At 39.3% G+C, this 12301-nt stretch overlaps 1 long non-coding RNA gene and 1 other non-coding gene across 2 annotated transcripts in view; one reads left to right on the top strand and one right to left on the bottom strand.

The window, feature by feature from the left end:
- Positions 1-12301, bottom strand: part of LOC143662946 (uncharacterized) — a 504552-nt gene that overhangs the window by 93738 nt on the left and 398513 nt on the right. The gene's annotated exons all lie outside the window — the stretch shown is intronic.
- TRNAG-GCC (transfer RNA glycine (anticodon GCC)) lies at positions 798-868 on the top strand. Its single transcript has one exon. It is a non-coding gene; the product is annotated as a tRNA-Gly (tRNA).

The raw sequence follows: 12301 nt of genomic DNA, 5'->3' as shown, positions 1-12301 counted from the left end.
CTACTTGTTATGGATTGAGTTGTGTCTCCAGAAATGCTCAAGTCTTAACCCTGGTCCCATGAATGTGACCTTATTTGGAAATAGGGTCTTTGAAGATGTGATTAGTTCAGATGAGGCCAATCTGGACTAGAGTAGGTCCTAGTCCAATGTGACTGGTGTCCTTATAAGAGGGAAAGTGGACACAAGGTGAGACAGACACAGGGGAGAAGACTGTGTGAAGTTGGAGGCAGATAAAAGGTGCACAGCTATAAGCTAAATGTGCCAAGAATTGCCAAAAAACACCAGAAGCTAGAAGAAGCAAGGGAGGATTTTCTCCTACAAGTTCCAGAGAGCATGGCCCTACTGACAACTTGATTTTGAATTTCTACCCTCCTGAACAGTGAGACAATGAATTTCTATGGTATTAAGCTTCCTTGTTTGCGGTACATTGTTATGATAGCCTGAGGAAAGTAAAACAGCACTTAAAGCAGGAGCCTAGGGGCTCCTCAACCCACCTAGGTAACATTTCACAGATTTACAATATTTAGCCTGGGATGGACCATGGAGATTTAACTTCTCTAACTCTCTAATATTATAGACAGGGAAACTGAGGCCTAGAAAAGGCAAATTGGCAGAATGCAAAATAAAAATATAAAAATAGATCTCGTGGTAATTTAGAAACAAGTAGTCATGGGTTGACAAATCTAGGAAAAATGATTCTCTGTCAAAATGTGGTAATAAAAGACTATGGGATTCAGTTCCCAGTGTCTGCCCATGCAAAACAACAACAACAAAAACAAACAAACTATAGGAGTGGTGCATGGGTAGTTCAGTGGTAGAATTCTTGCCTGCCATGCAGGTGATCTGGGTTCGATTCCTAGCCCATGCACTTCCAAAAAATATATACATATTCAATAAATTGTGCTGTGATAATGGGATATTCTCATGGACAATGAATTAATGAATTAAATGTGACCCCCACCTCCCAGCAAAAAAAAAGATAGGGGATAGTGAAAAACCAGACATGCCATCCTAATCCTGGCTGACAGCAACCAGATAGGAAGGTTCTAATCAGCTCTTGCAAAGTGTTAAGCCCCAAACCATTCACCTTATGATAGTGGCACGATAAGGGAAATACCTGCCTGATAGGTCCCAGGAGAAGAGGTCTGTAGAACTGTCCTGAGGGAGTTATTGGGCAGGAACTTGATTCTGCATAAAAATATAAATGTAGGCTTATGTGTTTGAGAACTTCTTGGGTTCTCCCCAGACCTGTTACTCCTCCTCTAAGCACAGATAACAACAATTACCCAGGTCCTGCAAAATATATCACAAAGGAGAAGGACAAGACTCTCTGGGTGGATATGGAGGAACAACTGACTCTGGGGGAATGACAAGAAGGCTGAAATCCAAAGGAACAGTAGGATTTAGACACAAGTATCATGTGGTAGGAAGACAAGGGGACCCAAGGTAGTATTTGGGCCAGAAAGAACCACAAGTGTGAATAGCAGAAGCAAGGGGAACATGAATGTCTGGCAAGAGGGTCCTGACACCAAGAGCTGAGAGGCAGTTCCTGAATTTTGCTGTAGCTAGGCTCTTGTATTATATACCACTGAGTACGTAAGCACATGCATGCTTGTTGGCACTTGTACTAGTGATTAGTGACATATAAACAAATCACTCCATGTCTCTGACTCATTTATTCACATTGTTCCTTTAATTGCTCCCATGCTATTGTGAGTTAAAAAACCTCTTCAGGTGCTATTAGGAAAGGTTACCTTGACTGAGTTGCCCAGTGACTACCCCTGAATACTGTCCAGGTTTCATCCCTTGAGAAAGTGCTTGAGCAGGGTCTCAGGACTGAGACCCAGGACAAACCACCAGCAATTTTGGAAGGTGATTTTCAGACTCTTAGAATGCTAATTGATAGATGGTGTAGCAAAGCTGGGGTGTACTCTTTTAGTCTAAAATATTTTTTTTTTTTTTTTTTTTTTTTTTTTTAAAGGAAAGATAGAGAGAAGGAAGGAAGGATAGAAGGAAGGAAGGAAGGAAGAAAGGGAAACATTTTTAAACATTTTCTTGTTTTATTGTATTCTGTTTCTCCGTTTTTGTTACATGGGCTGGGGCCGGGAATCGAACCGAGGTCCTCCGGCATAGCAGGCAAGCACTTTGCCCGCTGAGCCACCACGGCCCGCCCAGTCTAAAATATTTTGGTGACCAGAGAACCACTTACTAGAGTTCACCTCTGCAAGTGTCCTCTACAAAATAAGGATTTTAGAATTCTCTTTTGTATCTCACAGAACTATCTTGAGGGTCAAAAGAGATCATTTGAGAAAACAAAATGTCTTCAGATAGAGTATGGTGGTGAAGGCGTGTCCATAAACTTAGTCTGGCTTGTTTGGTGTGTGAATAAAACTGTTTTAAAAATGAACAGAGAGAAGTGCTAGAGAAAATGCAGAGAAAGAGATGTTCCTATTCACTGTTGATAGGGAAATGGGTGGTGCAGCCCCTTAGAGATCAGTGTGGTGGTTCCACTGGAGGCTAGAAGTTGGTTTGCCATATAATCCTGAAACACCACTGCTTGGTATACACCTGGAAAAAATGAGTGTGGAGACATAAATGGACATTTGCTGGTGTTTATGGTGGCCATGAATGGAGGTAACCTAAGGGTACAATGATTGAGGAATGGAAAGAGGAACTATAGTGTATACATACAATGGACTATTGAGTGGCCACAGGAAGGAATAAAGTTGTGAGGCAAGCAACTAGGTGAATGAACCTTAAGAGCTGTATGTTGAATGAACTGTCAGGAAAAAAAGACACATATTATTATGCCTAACTTATATGGGCTAACCATGATATAAAAAATTAGTGAACTAAAGTTGAGAGCATGGGTTATTAGGTCGGGGCTTATTGTAAAGGGTCCTAGATTGTAAGCTCTTACAGCAGTCACATATATTCATGAGGTGTAACTGTCAATTCTAAATTCTGAGATACTGAGCTGTTTGTATATAACATGGCCTTTACCAGAATCTTTGGTTACTATGTGACACCTGAGACTCAGAGTTAGAGCTCTGAAGCTATGAAAGAGAGCAGTATCCCATACAGGAACTGTTTGAAAAGTTGAAAAAGGGATCAGACTTCAACTAGAGATGTGATCTATATTCAACTAGAGATATGAAGCTGATCTGATAGGACTAAGGTATATTGGAAGACTGGATAAAGGATAATATCCATATTTTAAAACCTCAATTTCTGGGTGAGACTAAAGAGAGAGATGTTTATTTGGTGCAGATTCTTATTCAACTTATATGGTCAGTTTAGTTGAACATGATAAGTACATGGAATCTTGAATAAGGAGTGAGATTTTATTGGTTTGTCCAGGTTAGTGTGATGCCCCGATAAATTCCAAAGAAATTTGGGCAGTGAGTAAAGAAGTATTTGCAAAGTCCCTTTGAGGGAGTGGAGAGAAAGGAAGAAATATTCAACTTCCCCATTTGGAGAATTTCTAATACTTTCATAAGCAGTGGGGACAACCAAATTAATAGGCTTGAGCCCTCAATATTGGGGTTCATCCCTGTGAAACATATTCCTACAAATGATAGGCTAGGTATACTTAAAATTATGCCTAAGAGTCACCCCAAGAGAACCTCTTTTGTTACTCAGATGTGGCCTCTCCCTCTAAGCCAGCTCAGCATGTGAACTCACTGCCTTCCCTCCTATGAGGGACATGACACCCATGGTTGTAAATCTCACTGGCAATGTGGGACAGAAAGCCTGGTATAAGCCAGGACCCAGCATCAGGAGATTGAGAAAGCCCTCTTGACCAAAAGGTAGAAGAGATAAATGAGACAAAAAGTTTCAGTGGCTGAGAGATTTCAGAGTTGAGAGAGTATCCTGGAGGTCATTCTTATGCATTACATAGATATTCCTTTTTAGTTTATGGTGTATTAGAGTGGCTAGAGAGAAGTACCTGAAACTGTTGAGCTGTGTTCCAGTAACCTAGATTTTTGAAAACAGTGGTATAAAGATATAATGTTTACAATGTGACTGTTTGCTTGTGAAAACCTTGTGTTTGATGCTCCTTATATCCAGGGTATGGACAGATGAGTAAAAAAATATGAATGAAAATAAATAAACAAATAGTAGGAGGGACAAAGGGTAAAATAAATTGGATAGATGGAAACACTAGTGGTCAATAAGAAAGGGGGTAAGGTGCATGGTATGTATGAGTTTTTTTCTTTTTTCTTGTTGTTTCTTTTTCTGGAGTCATACAAATGTCCTAAAAATAATCACAGTGATGAACAGTGTGATTCATTATTATAGTTGTGAATACACAACTGTGTGATTACATTGTGAGCCATTGATTGTGCACCATGTGTAGAAAGTATGTGTATGAAGATTTCTCAATCAAAAAAATTTAAAAAGGAGATCATTTGAAAATTCTCAACAATTACATTTTTATCTGGCATATCCTGTTCAATATATATTCAATACTGGTAAGTGAAGAGCTGGCACCATTTAAGTACATGACATTTAAGGAGGAGAAAGAATTTTATGGCCAAAGTCACAAAGAAAGCTGAAAACAAAGGGAACTGTGATATTTGGATGTGTGAATTCCCTATGCCTTATGCACCCTGCATCTTGCTCCTTGAAAGAAAAGTCAATTAGGTGCTCACAGATGTCCCAAATAATGATTTGTCACTGGCAGGTGCAAGGTGTGCTCTGAGGGCACTCTCCGTTTGAGTATCCTTGTCCTCGGCACAGAGCAAAATGTGGCCAATGATGTGGTTCCTGCCCAGTGGGAATGAAAGCTAAATGCTAGGCAGACCTGCCATCCAAAGACTATTAGTTCCACCTACAATTTTATTTCTCACAGTTTCAAGGACGAAAGCAAAGGTTGTAAAGTTTTGATTTTTATAGAACATTGTACTTTTTAAAAGAGCACTAACCTCACTTCTTAAAATATTCAGTGTCTACTTCGGCAGTGTGGACTCTCGTGTCAGAAAAAAGCTTAGAGCCAACGTTGCCATTGATGAATTGGCAATGACCTTGGGCAAGTTGCTTGATCTCAACATGTTCATTCATAGATTAGAGATAGTAATCTACCTCTCTAGGTTTTTGTGGGAAATAATTACAAAAGTGGACATAGGGGGAGCAATTTGGAGGTAAGGGAATGTATCCAGTAGGGGGAGCAATTTGGAGGTAAGGGAATGTATCCAGTAAAATCCATTTTTGGTGCTCTATTCCCAAAGAAGTTCTCTGTGAGTCTCTTCTACCTAGCACAGTGCCTGCCACAGGAATAGGTGCTCAACAACGTTTGTCGAAATTTTAGTTAAATGAGTTTGAATACACAAAGGTGGATTCTTCTTTTGCTTAACATTTTATATTTCATTTTTAGGAAAGAATATACTATTGGTTCCCGTGCAGGTTGTAAACCTATTATCAGAAATCATTTGGATTGTTGCATTCCTTTTCTTTTCAATGAACTGGGATTTGGATTATCCTAAAGACTTTCAAGGGAAGAAAGTAAGGGAAACTCTGACTTATATTCTCAGTCTCACCCACCAACCAAGTAAAGTAGCTCCTTTTCTCCTAGGAGTGTACCTACATTTTTTGAGATGTTAAAAAAATTATAAAGAATTATAATACAGATGTTCATGGACCCACCACTGCTAACTGATCATTGTTAACATTCTTTTGTCACAATTGCTTTAGAAGTTTTTAAAATAACAAAATAAAACATTTCAGATAAAAGCAAACTCTGCTTTGTCCCTTATTGCTAGCCCTATTTCTTCTTCCCTCTCCCGTGGCACAACTTTCCTGAAATAAGTATATATTGTTTCCATATTTTATACTTTATATACTATGTATGAAAAAAATATGGTGTTTTATGTTTGTGTGAGTTTTATTTTTTTTATTTTTTGGCATGTGCAGGGTCCAGGAATCGAACCCTGTGTGAGGTTTTAAAAAGATTTCCATGCATGGTATTATACTCTACATATGCTATATATCATCATGCACATTTTTCATTTAAATAATATATTTGTAATCTCAACACTAGTTCATTCCTTTTAAGTGTCCCTTCCACTGTATCCATACTTTATGCACCTATTTCCCAATTGATGGACATACAGGTAGCTGAAATTTTCTCTATTATAAACAGTGCTGCAATAAACTTTCTTGTATATGTCTCTTTGTGAACATGCCCATAATATTCTCCAAATGTGATATGTAGATACAGACACATACACACACATACACAGGATTGCTGCATTATAGGGAATACAGACACTCAGAAGGAAATTACTCTTTGCAGGTATGTTATCAATGCATATGACCTCAGAAATGTATTATGGTTCTCCTTTCTTTATTGTTCTCCTTTCTTTATTTCCCCATCAATACTTGATCTTGCCATACCTTACATGTTTGCTAGTCTGATGGATACGAATTGATTCTTTCGTTATTATTTTTTCCATTATTTAATTTCCTGGATTATTATATTCAGGAATATATTTATTAGGCATTTAAGATTTCTCCTATGGTGAATGCTTATACATTACCTTTACTTATTTTCTATGTTTTTGCCTTTTGCTTACTGACTTGGTATATCTCTGAATTTCTGGATACTTCTTTGGTATGTATGGTAAAAATATCTTTAAGTCTGAGGGTGATCTCATAATTAACATCTTTTGTTAGACACTAGCTTTTGTGGGTATTTTTTGTTATATATTAATTTTTAATTTTGGAACAACACACTTTACCAATATTATATTTTATATTTTATGCTTCTTTATTGTATTTAGGATTCCCCTATGACCTATTTTAAGAGCATTAAGGTATTATCCAGTAAGTTTATCTAATGATTTTAAGGTTTGGTTTCTAATGTTTAGGTTATTTTGATGTTCTAAACCATACATATTCTTCCCTTTGTTAAATGTTTTTCTTGAAGTTGCTCAACCCTTAGTAGAGTTGTCTTCCCTCAGTATGTCCCTTTTTATTTATCCTCAGTTCCTGTGCTAGTTTGAAACTGCTGTGCACCCCAGAAAAGCCATGTTCTTCTAGTCCAATCTTGTGGGGGCAGGCCTATTATTTGGATGGGACAGTTTGATTAGTTTGTTGCCATGGAGACGTGAACCATTGAATTGTGGGTGGGACCTTTTGATTGGGTTGTTTCCATGGAGATGTGACCCTGCCCTTTCAAGGTGGGTCTTAATCTTTTTATTGGAATCCTTTATGATGAGAATAAAAGGCAGAAAACAGTGAGAGTTCTCAGAGTGACACAAAGGACAGAGAGATGAAACCAAGAGAAACAGCTCTTTGGAGAGGCTAAGCTAAGAGATAAAGCCAAGAGCTTGCCCTGGAAAAGTTAATCAGGGACCCACAGATACTCAGAGAGAAAGACACTGCAATCAAAGCTGAAAGCAATAAACCAGGAGCAAGGACAAGTAGACTCAGTCCCATGCCTTCCCAGCTGACAGAGGTGTTCCAGATGCCAATGGCCTTTCAAAGTCAAGGTATCTTTCTCTGGATACCTTAATTTGGACATTTTTATGGTCTTTGAACCATAAATTTGTAGCTTAATAAATCCCCTCTGTAAAAGCCAATCAACTTTTGGCATATTGCATGCCATCAGTTTTAGCAAACCAAAACAGATTTTAGAAACAGGAGTGGGATGCTTTGGTTTCCAATATCATATATGTTAGAATGACTTTTTAAATGGATAAGGGAAATGTTCTGGAAGAACTGTGAGGAGACTAAAAGGGATAGCCTCGAATGCTTTGAAGAGACTGTTGGTAGAAATATGGGTGATAAATGTTCTTCCAATAAGACCTTAGACAGAAATGATGAATATGTTGTTACAAACTGGAAGAAAGGCAATCCTTGTTTTTAAGTGGCTGAGAATTTGACAAAATTGAGTCCTAGTGTTGGACGGAAGGTAGAATTTGAGATGATGAGCTTGAATTTCTAGCTGAGGAAATGTGTTCCAGTCTCTCTAAGGCCTGAGGTAGCAACGCGTTTCTGCCCTCCCTCTGCCTCTGGGGCAAACTCACCCTCTCTACGTGCAAAGGTGGATTCACTCAGTTCCTGTGCTAGTTTCTCCTTGTAGTTTATAGTAAAATGCAGCACATAAAGCATAAGCTGAAAACTGAAATCTTGGGTACAAGGAAACCAGGAATTGATGGTTTGGAAAATTCTGGGCTTCCAGGAAATGAGACCCCAAATAATAGTGCCCCATGTGAGGGTTTAATCAAACATAGAACCAGTCAGCCATTTCAGAAAATGCCAGGATTGAAATGCAGTTATCCAGAAAGAATTTGTAGAAAGTCCTATTGTCTGGTGGTTGTGATCCCTGCATACTGCATGGAAAACTGACAGAATGTTATGGGATCTGTATGATTGGAACCACTGGAATAAAAGGGACAGAAAATGGACAGATTAAAGGAAAAATGACTTCAAAGGCAGAACCATGGATGCTAAGTCTGGAGCCAGGAAATCTTGGGCTAGGAGAGCAGATTCACCCATACATGTGGAGAGAGTCAGTTTGACTTGGAGGCAGAGGGTGATTGGAAAAGTGTTGCTGCTTCAGGCCTCAGAGAGGGGGGATCACATTCCCTGGGGATCGGGGTGATCCTGGCTGCCACTCCACTGTTCTGAAGGGGTTGAGCATGTGCCTTGGATATGGTAGAGAGTCCAGGTGGACCCAGATGCTTAGAGAAGATGGGGCCAAGAACAAGGTGGTTTTCCCAATGCTCCCCATTGTTGCAGCCTCTTGGAGAGAGAGGGGCCACTGTATAAGCCCCGAGAAAGGGTGGGACTGCTGCTCTCTCAAGCACCAAGGGAAAAAACATCATTCTTTGAATGACGGTCTGACTTTGAAATTTAATGGAGTTTGCCCTTCAGGTTTTCTGAATTGTTTGGGTTATGTGACCCTGTTTTCTTTTCACTTCCCCCCTTTGGAAATGGGATGTTTATCCTATGACTGCCCCTCCCTTGTATATCAGCATCAGATAATTTATTGTCAATTTCACAGGTCCACAGCAAGAGGAGAATTTTGCCTTAGGATAGACAATGTCTGTAACTGACTTTGATGAGATTTTGTACTGTTTTTGACGTGGCATTGAATTTTTAATTATTACTGAAATGGTTTAAGACTTTTGTGACATTGAAATGGAATGGATGCATTTTGCATATGGAAAGAACATGTCTTTTGGGGGCCTAGAGGTTGAAATGCTGGTTTCAAACTGTTATGTACACCAGAAAAGCCATGTTCTTCTAATCCAATCTTGTGAGGGCAGACCTATTGTGTGGCTGGGACCTTTTGATTAAGTTGTTTCCATGGAGATATGACCCCACCCATACAAGGTGGGTCTTAATCCTTTTACTGGAGTCCTCTAAGAAGAGAATAAAAGGCAGAAGCATAGAAAGAGCTCAGAGCCAACAGAGGACAGAGAGATGAAACCAAGGGACACAGATGTTTGGAGATTGTAAGTGAAGAGATGAAACGCAGAATTTGGCCCATAGAAGCAAAGTGTGGACCCATAGATGGTTAGAGAGAAAGCCACTGGAACCTGACACTGAAGGCAATGAACTGAGAGCAAGACCCAGTAGATGCCAGCCACTTGCCTTCCCAGCTGACAGAGGCGTTACAGATGCTGGTGCCCTTTCTTCAAAATCATGTTATCTTTCTCTGGATGCCTTAATTTGAACATTTTCACAGACTTAGAACTGGAAATTTGTAATCCAATAAATCCCCTTTGTAAAAGCCAAACCAGTTCTGGTATACTGCAGTCAGGCAGCTTCAGCAAACCAAAACAGTTCCTATTGTGGTACTTGAAATACTAGAAATGCTTGAGAGTGAAGTGTATTGACACAGTCTTAGGTTGCAGTGATGGAAATTAGTGCTACATTTATGAAAATACTTTTGTCCTCTGAGGTAGATATACCTGTTTGAAATTGTTGGGTACACCAGAAAAGTCATGCTCTTTAATCCTCATTTGATATTGCTGGGTAGGATCTTTTTCATTGTTTCCATGGAGATGTGTCTCTACCCATTCAAAGTGGGGTTGCTTACTGGTGCCCTTTAAAAGGGAATCATTTTGGATAAAGCTCAGAGCCAACAGAGCCCACACAGCCAGAGACCTTTGGATATACAGAAGGAAAATGCTCCTGGGGAAGGCTTATGAAATGAGAAGAGAAAGTTAGCAGACATACCGATGTGCCTTTTCAACTGACAGGTGTTCTGGATCCATTGTCTTTTCTTGAATCCTGGATGCCTTAATTTGAACATTTCATGGCCTTAGAACTATAAAACTTGCAACTTAATAAATCCTCTTTTAAAAGCTATTCTGTTTCTGGTCTGTTAGCGTTAACAAACTAAAACAATAGGCAAGACTACTGAAATATACTTCATGCTGAAAGGGACATTGAAAAATGGAGAGAGTACATAGAAGGGTGAGAAATAAGTGTGAAGAAGGGCTTTTGGAAAATCTGCCATGGAAGTAAAGGTAAAGTACTTGGTGATGAACTGTCTTGTGTCTTGATAAATGTCATTTGTTCAATAAAAATCTTTTGCATGTTTACTATTTGCCAGGCACTGCTCTAGACAATTTAAAGAACTCTTTCTCATAAGAACCCTGAGGAATGGCATAACCCTCATGTAAGGGTCTTAGATATTGAGTAACTTGCCTAAGCTTGTTAAGTAGCAGAGTCAGATATAAATCTGGCTCTGGGTGGCACTAAAGTCCTTGGACCCTCACACTAGATCTTGACACCTGTCTTTCAGCATGGATGGGGGAGGATGAGGTCCTTAAGCACAGTGAACTCTGAGGCTAGACTGTCTGGGCTTCATGGTTTGTTCTCCTACTTATGAGCAGTGGACGTTGGGCATGTCACTTTATTGCTCTGCTCCTCTATTTTCCTCATTATTAAAATGAGAACATTTTATTACCTACCTTGTGAAATTTTTGAGTATTAAATAACTTAACACATTCAAAACATCTAGTACAGTCCTGGCATATATATACATATATATATTTATAGGTTCTTGCTTTCATGATTATTTAAAGGGTTATCATGCACTGCAGTGAATAACCTTACTCTCAGTATTGCTGGAGGGTAATACTGAACCAATGGGCAGAAGTTATTGAAATTCATATTTAAATTTGATACAAGGAAGGCATTTCAAATAACTAGAGTGGTCAGGCAACCTCCCAGAATAGAGAATTCCCACCATGGGACAGTGACATTTTAAGGTGAGTTTAGAGGATCATTGGGTGGTGGGCTGGACTAGATGGCCTCCTCTGAGGACCCTTAGAGTGCTAGGATTCTATGACTCTATGGCTACATCCACCCCAGTTCCAGGCCAGTGACATCATTTGGCATGCTAATGAATGGAAATATTTTCACGCAAGCCGGCCGATTCAAGCCATGCGTACGATGAAAAGGGCAAATCTTTTCATGTGAAATTGTGCATGAATAGAGACTCATTGCCCACATAAAATGTGTTTTGGGGAAATGGCTTTCAACAAAGCAGAGTGAGAATACACTGTGAGCTCTTGCAATTCTATCATTTTGCTGGAGGAACTAAGGCTGATGTTGCAGAAGCCATTGGTCTTGTTATAGACTGAATATTCCTCCCTGGAATCAGATGTATACATGATCAAAACATCACAGTCACCATAATGATAGAAAGGAGGGGAGAGAGGGAATTACTATTTATGGTGTATCTACCCTGTGCAAGATAGTGAACTAGGAGCCTGATATCCCATCTTATATATTACTCAGTAATCAATGAAATTAAAGCTCAGATTGGCTAAGAAACATGTTCAGAGTCATACAGCTACAAAGCAATGAAGCCAAGATTTTAAAAATTTATTACTGGAGGCAAGTGGTCACAAGTTAGTGGCCTGTGAATTGTTTCCAACCTGCAATAACTTGAAAAATAATTGAATTAATTGATAACATTAAACATCAGGATATTTCACAGAAGGTATATCTAGATTTCTAGGTTCTTTTGAAAAGTTGGAACATTTGACAACACTAGGTCCAAAGTCAAGCATGGCAGTGATAAGGCAGAGCTGACTAGTAGCTGTCCACTATCACTTAGCTTATAGCCTCTTCCACTCCCTGTAGCATTACATCTTGATTTCAGTGGCCTGTTGACTCATGTAGCAGTTTGAGTTATGATCCCTACTCTATGTACTGTCCTTTAAAAAGTAAGGGTGGAAAATAGAGGAAAAGGGAGAAAGTAGAACAAGCAAGTGAGAGAGACAGAGAATGGAAAGGGGAGGAGAGAAGAGAGATGAATAAATCCAAGACCAAG

The sequence above is a fragment of the Tamandua tetradactyla genome, chromosome 2 (genome assembly GCF_023851605.1).
Source record: "Tamandua tetradactyla isolate mTamTet1 chromosome 2, mTamTet1.pri, whole genome shotgun sequence".
NCBI classification, from domain to species: domain Eukaryota; kingdom Metazoa; phylum Chordata; class Mammalia; order Pilosa; family Myrmecophagidae; genus Tamandua; species Tamandua tetradactyla.
The sequence above is the reverse complement of the archived record's forward strand: the minus strand, read 5'-3'. Positions and strand labels throughout refer to the sequence as shown.